Source organism: Salminus brasiliensis, chromosome 22 (genome assembly GCF_030463535.1).
Source record: "Salminus brasiliensis chromosome 22, fSalBra1.hap2, whole genome shotgun sequence".
Taxonomy (NCBI): domain Eukaryota; kingdom Metazoa; phylum Chordata; class Actinopteri; order Characiformes; family Bryconidae; genus Salminus; species Salminus brasiliensis.
Window position 1 is genome coordinate 4,460,043 of NC_132899.1, and position 13,221 is coordinate 4,473,263.

The 13,221-nt window shown below is 38.0% G+C and overlaps 1 long non-coding RNA gene across 1 annotated transcript; it reads left to right on the top strand.

The window, feature by feature from the left end:
- The first annotated feature begins 111 nt into the window (after positions 1-111).
- Positions 112-6,806, top strand: LOC140544032 (uncharacterized). The gene is made up of 5 exons (XR_011978211.1): positions 112-485; positions 1,915-2,003; positions 4,329-4,706; positions 6,036-6,152; positions 6,251-6,806. It is a non-coding gene; the product is annotated as an uncharacterized lncRNA (long non-coding RNA).
- Positions 6,807-13,221: the final 6,415 nt, after the last annotated feature.

The following is a 13,221-nucleotide window of genomic DNA, read 5'->3' on the forward strand; positions in this document are numbered from 1 at the left end:
TTTAGATTATGTCTCTCACAGTGGACATGCACCTAAGATGAAAATTTCAGACCACTCCATGATTTCTAAGTGGGAGAACTTGCAAAGTCGCAAGGTGTTCAAATACTTATTTTCCTCACTGTATATACTAACACTAGAGAGAACTGATTCTCTTAGGATAAACTTATGGGTGTATTTGAGGATAGAGCTCATAGCTGAATGGTGACAGAACTATGACAGTATTTTGAGTTTGGTGGAAGGGAAGAGTTAATAGTGCTACACTGTCTGGAAATAAAAGAGAGAGGGGTGTAGTGGAATTTGAGGGGGTGAAAATAAAAGAAGCTGCAGTGCAGAAGGACTAGTTTGCTCTTAGTGGGACAATTAACACTAACTTTATCATCGACTGTGAGCATCTGATGTCAAGAAAGAAGAGCGGTCTGCAGGGAAAATCACAGTCCAGGAACAGAGTTGGGCCAAGAGCTAAACTGACCAGCCATCTTAACCAGGTAGGCTATAAACAAGCCTTAACTCAGTTTTTACTAGGAAAAATCCAAATGTAGGACCTCTGTAATGCCATTTTTAATGATTTTCCATTGATTTACACATTTTCTTTTTCTTTAATTACATTTTTAATAGTAAAATTCTGTTTTTAACCAGTAGAAATTGTAATTAGAGATTTCTATACAGTAATTCTGACTAGTACAAATTCCAGGCCCACATATTGGTGCAATATATTTTGACTACTGCTAATGCTAATTCTAAATAGCTCTAATGTAGTTTGACTAGCTGTAATGCGCATTCAAACGTGCAGTTTTAGATCTCGTCAGTTTAGATTTACATCTATATCTAAGTAAGAAGGCCTACACATTTTTGGGGCATACCAGTCAGATTTACAGTGTCGGTATCTAAAATTCATCATGTTTTTTTTCCTGGTAGTGCCTTATGCCTTGGGTTAAGGTTAGTATTAGCTCTTTAGCGCCTGGCTCTGTGTTTGTACATTGTCTCTGCCATAGCCCCACCTTATTGTTAGTATTTCCACCTGTGTCTTCTTTGTAGCGCTGCCTTCTTGGTAGTCTCTGGTGTTCCCTGTTGGTCTTTGTATAAGTAGATCCCTCTGTTTTAGTGTTCTTTGTCTGGACCTGTGTATGTTATATGATAATTCATGGTCCAGTCTGGTCCAGGCTGGGCTGCAGTTTGTGTTTCTTTTGTTCCTGTTTTGCTTCGTTTTGTTTTCTGTTAAATAAATGACTTACATTTACGTCTGCCTCCGCCTCCAAGCCCACAATTGTGACAAAATGACACATTTAAGTAACTGTAGATATCTTTATTGGAAGCTTTACTGGTAGAAATGTATGTATAGATAAGGGAGGGTGAAATTCCATGTAAATCAATGATAAACTATGCCTAGTGAGAATTGGATGTGTCGTCCTGATGGTATAACTAGTCTCAATGGCTTTGTAGAGCTGTTGATCTGATTTTATTACTAACAGTAAAAAAAATATGATATTTGAAATATGAAATTCTACTGGTTGCCTTATAGAAATCTGGCTTTTATCACTGGTGGCTTGTTAGGCTAAACATCTTGCCACAAGGAAATCTATTAATAATAAAATTAATGCATAGAGTGACTTCTTTATTTGTGTTTCTCTCACTGGCAAAATGTGTCCGTCACATTTGATCCATCTGTGGTAGTGAACACACACACACACACACTAGTGAACTAGTGGCAGGGAGCACAAACACACCCAGAGTGGTGGGCAGCCAACTAGAGCACCCAAAGAGCAGAGAGGGTGAAGGGCCTTGCTCCAAGGCCCAACAGCGGCGGCTTGCCGAGCCCAGGAATTGAACCCACAGCCCTGTCATCAATAGCCCAGAGCTTTAACCGCTGAGCCACCACTGCCCACTGGTCTATAATGTACTTATGTTTCCATGCAGGTTCAGAACCACAGAGGCCATGATTCTTCCCAGCATTCTTCTTCTTCTCCTGTGTGTGATGGTTCATATCACAGTCTGTTACACAGCAGGTAAGGAATCACCTTTTACATTGATCTGACCTGTAAGGTCATATAAAACACCAGACAGGAGTAGGTACAGTGTCATGCAAATGTTTTTGCACCCCTGATGATGTGAGTCCATTCTTCCCTCTACCAGTAAAGTGTTCCTCTTGCCACTGGCTGCAACTCAATCCCAGAGCATGATCAGCCCAGCCTTGTGCTAAACAGTTGAAGAGGTGTTCTTTAAATGAAATTCTGCTCCATTTTTTACAAATATACAGTCATGCCCGAAAGTATTCATACCCCTGGCAAAGTTTGACTTAAATTTACTTTTATTTAACCAGAAGTTATATTTTTGCCTTGAAACGACACAGGCATCTCCCAGGAGATAACACGATGATGTACAAGAGGCATCATTGTGGGAAAAAGTATTTCTCAGCTTTTATACACATTTGAACAAAAAGTGGCATGTCCAAAATTATTCATACCCTTTGAAAACTGTCACAGTATATGGGAAAATCCAAAGTTCTATACCATTCCAAATAGTCCAAGCTGTTTTAAAGCATCCTAATTACCCTGATTCATTGGGAACAGCTGTTTTAATCAACTCAACAGGAGAAAAACAGCAGCTCTCTGCAGTTGGTTTGTGGACAGTCATGGCTAAGACAAAGGAGCTCACTAAGGACCTGCGGCTGTGCATTGTGGCCGCTCACAAGTCAGGAAAGGGCTATAAAGCCATATCAAAATGTTTTCAAGTTCCAGTGGCTACAGTGCAAAGTATTATTAAAAAATACAAGAAGTTCCGCACTGTGGAAAATCTCAGAAGATGTGGTCGGAAGCCAAAAGTGACACCTGTGCTGGCCAGGAGAATAGTGAGAGAGGTGAAGAAAAATCCAAGGATCACCACCAAGGCCATCCTGGTGAATCTGGACTCTGCTGGTGGCGACATCTCAAGGCAGACAGTTCAACGGACACTGCACACTGCTGGGTTCCACGGACGCAGGCCAAGGAGGACACCACTTCTCCAGAAAAGGCACACAAAAGCCCGCTTGACCTTTGCAAATGCTCATCTGGACAAAGTAGAAGACTTCTGGTGTTCTGTTTTATGGTCAGATGAAACAAAAATTGAATTGTTTGGCCACAATGATGTGTGCACCATTTGGTGTAAAAAAGGAGAAGCCTTCAACCCTAAGAACACCATCCCCACTGTCAAACATGGTGGTGGGAACCTAATGTTTTGGGGGTGTTTTTCAGCCAATGGACCAGGGAACTTGATCGCAGTAAATGGCACCATGAAAAAAGAGCAATACATCAAGATTCTCAACAACAACATCAGGCAGTCTGCAGAGAAACTTGGCCTTGGGAACCGGTGGACATTTCAGCACGACAACGACCCAAAACACACAGCCAAAGTGGTGAAGAAATGGTTAGCAGACAAAAACATTAATGTTTTGCAGTGGCCCAGCCAGAGTCCTGACTTGAATCCAATTGAGAATCTGTGGAGGGAGCTAAAGATCAGGGTGATGGCAAGGAGACCCTCGAACCTCAAAGAGTTGGAGCTCATCACTAAAGATGAATGGGCAAAAATACCAGTGGAGACATGCAAAAAGCTGGTCAGCAATTACAGGAAGCGTTTGATTGCTGTAATAGCCAATAAAGGCTTTTCTATTAATTATTGAGAAGGGTATGAATAATTTTGGACATGCCACTTTTTGTTCAAATGTGTATAAAAGCTGAGAAATATTTTTTCCCACAATGATGCCTCTTGTACATCATCGTGTTATCTCCTGGGAGATGCCTGTGTCATTTCCAGGCAAAAATATAATTTCTGGTTAAATAAAAGTAAATTTAAGTCAAACTTTGCCAGGGGTATGAATACTTTCGGGCATGACTGTATATTTGCTTATTGCCACCACTCCTGAAGAGTTTTCTGCAACGCTTAATTACACGGTCTTCTTCTGCTCGGAAAAGCAGTTATGCTAATGTTGAGTGTGCCAAGCAGTCTGCAGCTGCTCGGAGGAGCCCATGGCTGCTGATTGTTGGGGCAGGGTTTGAGGAGGGGCAGGTTTTTTTAATGATGGCTGTGAACAAGCCACAAGCCTAACAAGCTAATTAAGCTCTGAGAGTTTGTTAAATATCTTAGAGCGAAAATGTCTAGGGGTGCTCAGACTTTTGCATGATGCTCCTTTGCACACAGTTTTGTTATTTTTGAAGATCAGTTCATTTTCTACTTAATTAAATGACATCAGAAGGTTTTTCCACACTGCTGTATTTGTGTGTGTGTGTGTGTGTGTGTATACTGTGAATTATTGCAGTGTATTAACTGCCTATGTTTATTTTTCTGTTTTTTTCCAGGTGTTAATTTACAGTGTTCTAACATAACCGGGACTGTTGGGTCAGCATTAACACTGACCTGCAGTGTTTCCTATAACGTAAGCAGTAGGTGTGATCAATATAAATGGAAGAAGAATGAAACTGAGCTTGAAAACTGCAGAAACTGCAGCCTTGTTAGTAACTCTACATCCCACTGTGTTAAAAATGATACAAATGATCACACCAGCTGTGTCAGTGATCATAAGTGTGATACCGTCTGCAATGTTACCTTTAATCACACAATCAAGAATGCATCCATGGAAGACAGTGGGAATTATACATTTTGGGTACAGCTGAACACTGATAGTTCTGAAAGACTCTTCAACGTGACCCTATCAAGTACATTTCCTTCATCAGTAGGTGAGTCACACAGGTCTGTGTTAATGCAGAGCTCACTGTTAAATCCTCAGACTCTGTTCAATGTACAGGTTTCATATTTTCACTACACTCCAAAAAACATGACAAGACCACCATATTCACCATTTGCGTTGGTCATCACTGTGGCACCAAGGGAGCAAAAAGGGTTAAGGTATTACTGAAGGGCCCAACAGTGGCAGAATGCTGAGCCTGTGGGTATCGAACCCACAATACTGTCAACAATAGCCCAGCATTCTAACCACTGGGCTAAGCCCTAACCCTAGGATTTGAACCCAGGCCTTCGTATTCCGGGTAAATGCTCTGCTCTGCTGCTTCACTAAAGTCAAAAAGCCCCAAAAGGTTCCTCTAGTGATGCTTTACAAGAACAGTTATTAGTGAAGTTAACAGTGAAGATCCACAGGTCTTCTTAGGAAGATATCGCTGAATGAGGTCCATTGTTTTCAGGAGTTTACAGGTTTTAGGAGTCGTCTCATAATGTAAAGTTTTTAGAGCAGTTCAAAGGTTTTTCCTAGAACCTTTACATTATATGGAGGTTTTGTAAGCTATAAAAGGTTCTTCACATTCACACCCCTTATTTACAAAACCAGTTCTAAATCAGTTCTAAAGGACCTTCCACTGACCATCCACATGGGGCAGTGGTGGCTCAGCGGTTAGAGCGCTGGGCTATCGATAACAGGGTTGTGGGGTCAATTCCCTTGGCTTGGCAAGCTGCAACTGTTGGGCCCTTGAAATATGCAGACACATTTTGCTGTACAGTGACAAATACCCTCTACTACCTTTACCTTTTACCTTTTATATTCTTCATGGAACTTCATGTGGGTCTCCCTTCTCCTGCCCTAGTGTAGATTATTATGGAGGACAGAATTACACTAATTACAACAGTGTGACCCGTTCTTATCCAAATGATCTAAATTGTGCTCCAGCTATAGCTGTTCCTAAACAATCTCACTGTAATCTCTCTTTATTTGATTCCTAGAGGGTCTCCTGGTTTGTGCCCCAAATCCAGGCACAGTGTTTTCTCCCTGACCTTCTGAATCACATTAGTAAAACACACACCTTAACATACAGTAATTACAGTAGATTACACCGGACCTCTGTATTCAACCAGGACGCTTCTTATATTCTACTATAGTGTAATAGGCTTGTAATGAGGGGTAGCAGTGGATCCACCGGTATAACAGAGCAATAAGAGCTCTCTCACAGATCAGAATCACCACATTAATCAAGTTATACTTTTATGGCCTGTTACATATCATTAATAATCTGCTGTTATTTAGGTTTAAGACTGAGGATTATTTTATTTTTTTACAGGATCTAAAAGCAGGGTTATCGCTGCCACTCTTGTGGTCCTGGGCCTCATTGCGTTGGCAGGTTTCTGGAGACGTATATGTAACAAAATCTGGAATCAGATGAATTCAGATACTGAATGTAAGTTTAGACTTCACACACACACACACACACTCCACACTGATCACTACATTGATCATGTGTAATAATAATAATAATGTAATAATCTGTTTTTGCAGTGAAGCTGTGATGATGAAAATGAGTGAAGTTAAAGTTGACCAAGATGGCTGACATTTCTGTGGCTGCTGTGAAGCATAGTGGTGGTAGTATCATGTTTTGGAGATGTTTTGCTGCATTAGAACCTGGATACGTTGCTAACATTGAGGGGACTGAATGAATTGTGCTCTTTCTCAGAGAACTCTTCAAGAGTGTTGTGGGTCCATGAGCTGAGCTGAAGTCGGGTTCTTCAACCTGACCAACCTGATGAACAGTGAGGGTTGCATGAGAGATGTCCTCTTGTCCAACCTATTATGTTAATGAATACTGAACATACTGAACATAATATAATCTGTCTTTGTTTGTTACAAAAACAGATCCCTCCTGTCTTTATTTATTTATATATTTATTTAATATATTTTTTATATAACTTTATTTTAACTTTATTTTAACATGTTTAGTATGTATGTAGTTTTGTCCTCCTGTAGAGCATCAACCTGAGCCTCACCACAAGCATTTCACTGCATAAATGTCCTGACATGTTGTGCAAATGACAAATAAACCTGAAACTTGAAACTACACAGACTCTCACACAATCTCAATGTTGGGACCAGAAAAAGCCGGATACTTTTGAACTGACTGTTTGCATCAGACTGTAAATTAAAACATCCAGAAATGGAAAAGTCTTTCCCTGGTGCTTATCAGAGCACATGTGGTCAAGATGACGGTGTTACTGGTGTCTTTGTCTTGCCCTTGTGTTTTTATCTACCTGGTCTGGTCTCCGTTTTGCCCTGCCTTTAGCACATTAGCACATGGCTCTGTTTATGGATGTTCCTTGTCTCTGCCCTAGCCCCACCTTGTCGTTAGTGTTCCCTCCTGTGCCTCCTTTGTAGCCCCGCCCTCCTGTTAGTCTCAGGTTTTCCTTGTTGGTCTGGGTATAATAAGAAATATATTTGTTTCAGTGTTGATTTTTGTTTCTGGCTTATTAGCTTGGCCTGTTTAGTCTCTGTCTGTCTGTCTGATTTCTTTTCTGGTTTTTGTTTCTTAGTTTTTTGTTTCTTTTCTGGTTCCTCTGTTTGTTTGTTTGTTTATCTTTTCTGGTTCCTCTTTGTTTGGTTGTTTGTTTATCTTTTCTGGTTCCTGTTTGGTTGTTTGTTTATCGTTTCTGGTTCCTCTTTGTTTGTTTGTTTATCTTTTCTGGTTCCTCTTTGTTTGTTTGTTTGTTTATCTTTTCTGGTTCCTGTTTGGTTGTTTGTGTCATGCCTGCCTTGTCACACCCTGTCCCTTTGTTTGTTTCAAGCTCTCAAGCTTGAAACAAGCTTGTCTTTCCTAGCCCTGCCTGTCCATGAGTGTTCCCACCTGTGCCTCCTTTGTAACCACGCCCCCGTGTTAGTTGCAGGTGTTCCTCATTTGTCCCTGTGTAGAAGTACCCCTTCATTTCAGCCTTCCCTTCCCTTGTCTTGTGCATGCTCATGTGTTCATGTGGGTTTGTGGTTTGTTGGCTTCTGTTCTCTTTGTAAGTTTTAGTGCTTGTTTTGTTTTCTTAACCTGTTTATTCTGTTTGTTTAGAGTTAGTTTCAGTATTTAGGTTATTAGGTTTATGTTCCTTTTAGCCTGTTTTCTAATTTTTGTTTTCTTTTTAATAACCACCTCCGCCTCTAAACTCCACCATACTGTGACAGTTTTTTGGGTTTTTTTTCGTATGTTTGTTTGGCTAGTTTGTGTTTATTTTGTTTCTGGTTTGTTTGTTTTGTTTTTTCTAATAAGTTTTACCTTCATTTTATATCCGCCTCCGTCTTCAAGCTTAACAACCGTGACCCAGTGTTTTTGCCTTTTTTTTTTATTACTTTATTTGTATCTAAACATTTTAATCCTAAATCAGCTCCTCTCTTCTTTTATATGGGATGGATAACTTCCCCTCCTCCCGAATAAACAGAAAGACACTTCACACAAGGTGGCTTAGAGCTACACAGGGGTGTTTCTAGTCTACATCACTCTTGTCACTGAGTTTTGCCTGGTGGGCTGGTGGTACCTAATTTCCTTTATTACTATTGGATAGCTTACATCCAGACACTTGCATTCTGACTTACGGCCTTTAGCTGACACTTTTATCCAGAGCAACTTACAAGGTTACTCGTATTACAGAGGAGGGCCAATGCAGTGTTAGGAGTCTTGCCCAAGGACAAGCATAGTCACCCAGATCGGGAATCGAACCCCAGTCTCCCACGTACTGCGGTAGCTCACTGGCCAGTAGAGGTGTTATCTGTTGCGCCACACCAACCACTTCAGAAAGCCTTCTTATGTCCACAGTCCTCACTCCCTTCTCTAGTTCGTTCCTATTTTCCGGTGACGCCTGCCAAAAAAAACACACACACCCATTTGATTGCTCAATTATTCAAATGATTTTACTTAACAGAGATGCTCTTTAAAAAGCCCTATCAGAAATGACCATCTTTTCCCTCCTTCTCCCTACTTTGGCATAATATGAGGTTTTTATTCAGGCTTTCCCAGAGAAATCTACTCCCATCTACTCTCAGAGATTTTGTGTCCATCCACTGTCCATTATTCCCGGTTCTTCTCGCAGTCGAGAGCCAGAAAGCCACAGGGTGGGGGCTCTGGGGTGCTCACTGACTGGTGATATCAGGCTCTGAAAACAGGTGGGGAAAACCTTCTAAGACCATTCCCTCGACTCTGTGCTCTCAGATATGAGGCTTTATCCTCTAAACAGGTGTGATTTAACCTCATTTAGCTGGAACACAGCCTGTTAATCAAGCCTAGGTAGCCGGCTACGAGTCCGAACCCAGCAGAACCGGTCTCTCATTTCTCCTTTCTGTTCCCCCCAGCACCAGTCGCTCCACTTTGTCATGGTCAGCACTTTTTCACCTGGACGTCCTAACAGGTTTATATGTCATGTTTTGCACACAAACCTTTGCATTTCCAAAAAAAATGAGCACTCAGTGCACTCAGTTCATCTGTATTCATCACTACATGGAGGATTCACTGGGAACGCTGCAGCGCTGCAACAGGACTGTGAATCTCAGGTCAAAGGAAGCACTGAAATGTGCAGGACAGGGGTACTCCAGGACCAGGTCTACCGTAAACTATATATATATAGCACAAAGTATCTCAAGCACTACATCCTGATTCCTTAAGAGGGCTTCCCAGGCTCCTCCTAGAGAATGCTCCAGCCATGGGCTTAGGAACAGCTGTATTGTGGAGGGGGCCAGCCGCTCCCCCTCTCCACACCGGTATATAAAGTAGTATATTTTGTGTGCATCTACTTTTATTGGTTGTATTTCTTGACTTTGCACAACTGCCGTCCATTAATATGGTATATTTCTGCTCAGGATTGTTTGAAAAAAAAAAAAAAATCATGTTCATCTACAATAGAGAGTCTTATTCTATTGGCAGTACTTTCCTACAGGGACTAGAGAAGCTATGGGTGTGCATTTGCACATCTGAGTCAGCAATGGGTGCAACTTAAAGTACAAAAGAATGGGTTGGATTATTGGATGAGTCCAATAATTTGGGCTGCAGTGGACGTCTTTATTGGACCACATACAGCCCTTATATAGCCCAGACTAGCATTGGCTGGAGTACTGGATGTGTCCGACTTCAGCATCCAACTTCACAGGATGTTCAAAAGGTGCTTTCTGGAGGGAAACTCGTTTTTCTGATAAAAACTGACACCACTTGAACAGACGGACAGACAGACAGATACAGAGATAAATACTTTATTGATCCTGAAATTTAGCATCCAGGAGCATAAGACAATACTACACTACAGGAACAGGTACAGACAGAACACTGATACATACTAATACAAAAAATAAACAAAGAAATTAAGAAATAAGATGGTAAAGGTAGTTGAGAAGATGCCCAAGCAGCACCAGACTCCATATGAACGTTGATATTTGGGGCTAAATCTGGTTGGCCAGTCATGGACTTTATTATTTATTTTCCTACTGAGCTCTAAGGCAATAAATCATGGTCAGACGGATCGAAAGTGAAGCTTTTTGGCCGATATGGGCCCTGTTGAGTCTGGTGAAAGCCAGAGTTCATAGATAATATGATATAAATTATATGTATTCCCAGAGTTCATAGATAATATGATATAAATGATATATATATGCTCAGAGTTCATAGATAATATGATATATTATGATAATATGATATATATGTATATATCATATTGTAATATGATAGATATATGATATATATATATATATATATATATATATATATATATATATATATATATGCCCAGAGTTCATAGATTATATGATACAGATGATATATATGCTCAGAGTTCATAGATTATATGATATAGATAATATATATGCCCAGAGTTCCTATATAATATGATATAGATGATATATATGCTCAGAGTTTATAGATGATACATATATATGCCCAGAGTTCCTATATAATATGATATAGATGATATATATGCTCAGAGTTCATAGATGATACATATATATGCCCAGAGTTCATAGATAATATGATATAGATGATATATATACCCAGAGTTCATCGATGATATGATATAGATGATATATATTGGCCAGAGTTCATAGATAATATGATATAGATGATATATATTGGCCAGAGTTCATAGATAATATGATATAGATGATATATATTGGCCAGAGTTCATAGATTATATGATATAGATAATATATATGCCCAGAGTTCCTATATAATATGATATAGATGATATATATGCTCAGAGTTCATAGATGATACATATATATGCCCAGAGTTCATAGATAATATGATATAGATGATATATATTGGCCAGAGTTCATAGATAATATGATATAGATGATATATATTGGCCAGAGTTCATAGATTATATGATATAGATAATATATATGCCCAGAGTTCCTATATAATATGATATAGATGATATATATGCTCAGAGTTCAAAGATGATACATATATATGCCCAGAGTTCATAGATAATATGATATAGATGATATATATGCTCAGAGTTCATAGATAATATGATATAGATGATATATATGGCCAGAGTTCATAGATAATATGATATAGATGATATATATGGCCAGAGTTCATAGATAATATGATATAGATGATATATATTGGCCAGAGTTCATAGATAATATGATATAGATGATATATATGCCCAGAGTTCATAGCTGATATGATATAGATGATATATATTGGCCAGAGTTCATAGATAATATTATATAGATAATATATATGCCCAGAGTTTATAGATGATATGATATAGATGATATATATGCCCAGAGTTCATAGATGATATGATATAGATAATATATATATGCCCAGAGTTCATAGATAAAATGATATAGATGATATATATTGGCCAGAGTTCATAGATGATATGATATAGATGATATATATGGCCAGAGTTCATAGATAATATGATATAGATGATATATATGGCCAGAGTTCATAGATAATATGATATGGATGATATATATGGCCAGAGTTCATAGATAATATGATATAGATTATATATATTGGCCAGAGTTCATAGATAATATGATATAGATGATATATATGGCCAGAGTTCATAGATAATATGATATAGATTATATATATTGGCCAGAGTTCATAGATAATATGATATAGATGATATATATTGGCCAGAGTTTATAGATGATATGATATAGATGATATATATGCCCAGAGTTCATAGATGATATGATATAGATGATATATATATGCCCAGAGTTTATAGATGATATGATATAGATGATATATATGGCCAGAGTTCATAGATGATATGATATAGATGATATATATGGCCAGAGTTCATAGATAATATGATATAGATGATATATATGGCCAGAGTTCATAGATAATATGATATATATGATATATATGGCCAGAGTTCATAGATAATATGATATAGATTATATATATTGGCCAGAGTTCATAGATAATATGATATAGATGATATATATGCCCAGAGTTTATAGATGATATGATATAGATGATATATATGCCCAGAGTTCATAGATGATATGATATAGATGATATATATGCCCAGAGTTCATAGATGATATGATATAGATGATATATATGGCCAGAGTTCATAGATAATATGATATAGATTATATATATTGGCCAGAGTTCATAGATAATATGATATAGATGATATATATTGGCCAGAGTTCATAGATGATATATATATGCCCAGAGTTTATAGATGATATGATATAGATGATATATATGCCCAGAGTTCATAGATTATATGATATAGATGATATATATTGGCCAGAGTTCATAGATAATATGATATAGATGATATATATGCCCAGAGTTCATAGATTATATGATATAGATGATATATATTGGCCAGAGTTTATAGATAATGATATAGATGATATATATGCCCAGAGTTCATCGATAATATGATATAGATGATATATATGGCCAGAGTTCATAGATGATATGATATAGGTGATATATATGGCCAGAGTTCATAGATTATATGATATAGGTGATATATATGGCCAGAGTTCATAGATGATATGATATAAGTGATATATATGGCCAGAGTTCATAGATTATATGATATAGGTGATATATATGGCCAGAGTTCATAGATAATATGATATAGATTATATATATGGCCAGAGTTCATAGATAATATGATATAGATGATATATATGCCCAGAGTTCATAGCTGATATGATATAGATGATATATATTGGCCAGAGTTCATAGATAATATGATATAGATGATATATATGCCCAGAGTTTATAGATGATATGATATAGATGATATATATGCCCAGAGTTCATAGATGATATGATATAGATAATATATATATGCCCAGAGTTCATAGATAAAATGATATAGATGATATATATTGGCCAGAGTTCATAGATGATATGATATAGATGATAAATATGGCCAGAGTTCATAGATAATATGATATAGATGGTATATATGCCCAGAGTTCATAGATAATATGATATAGATGATATATATTGG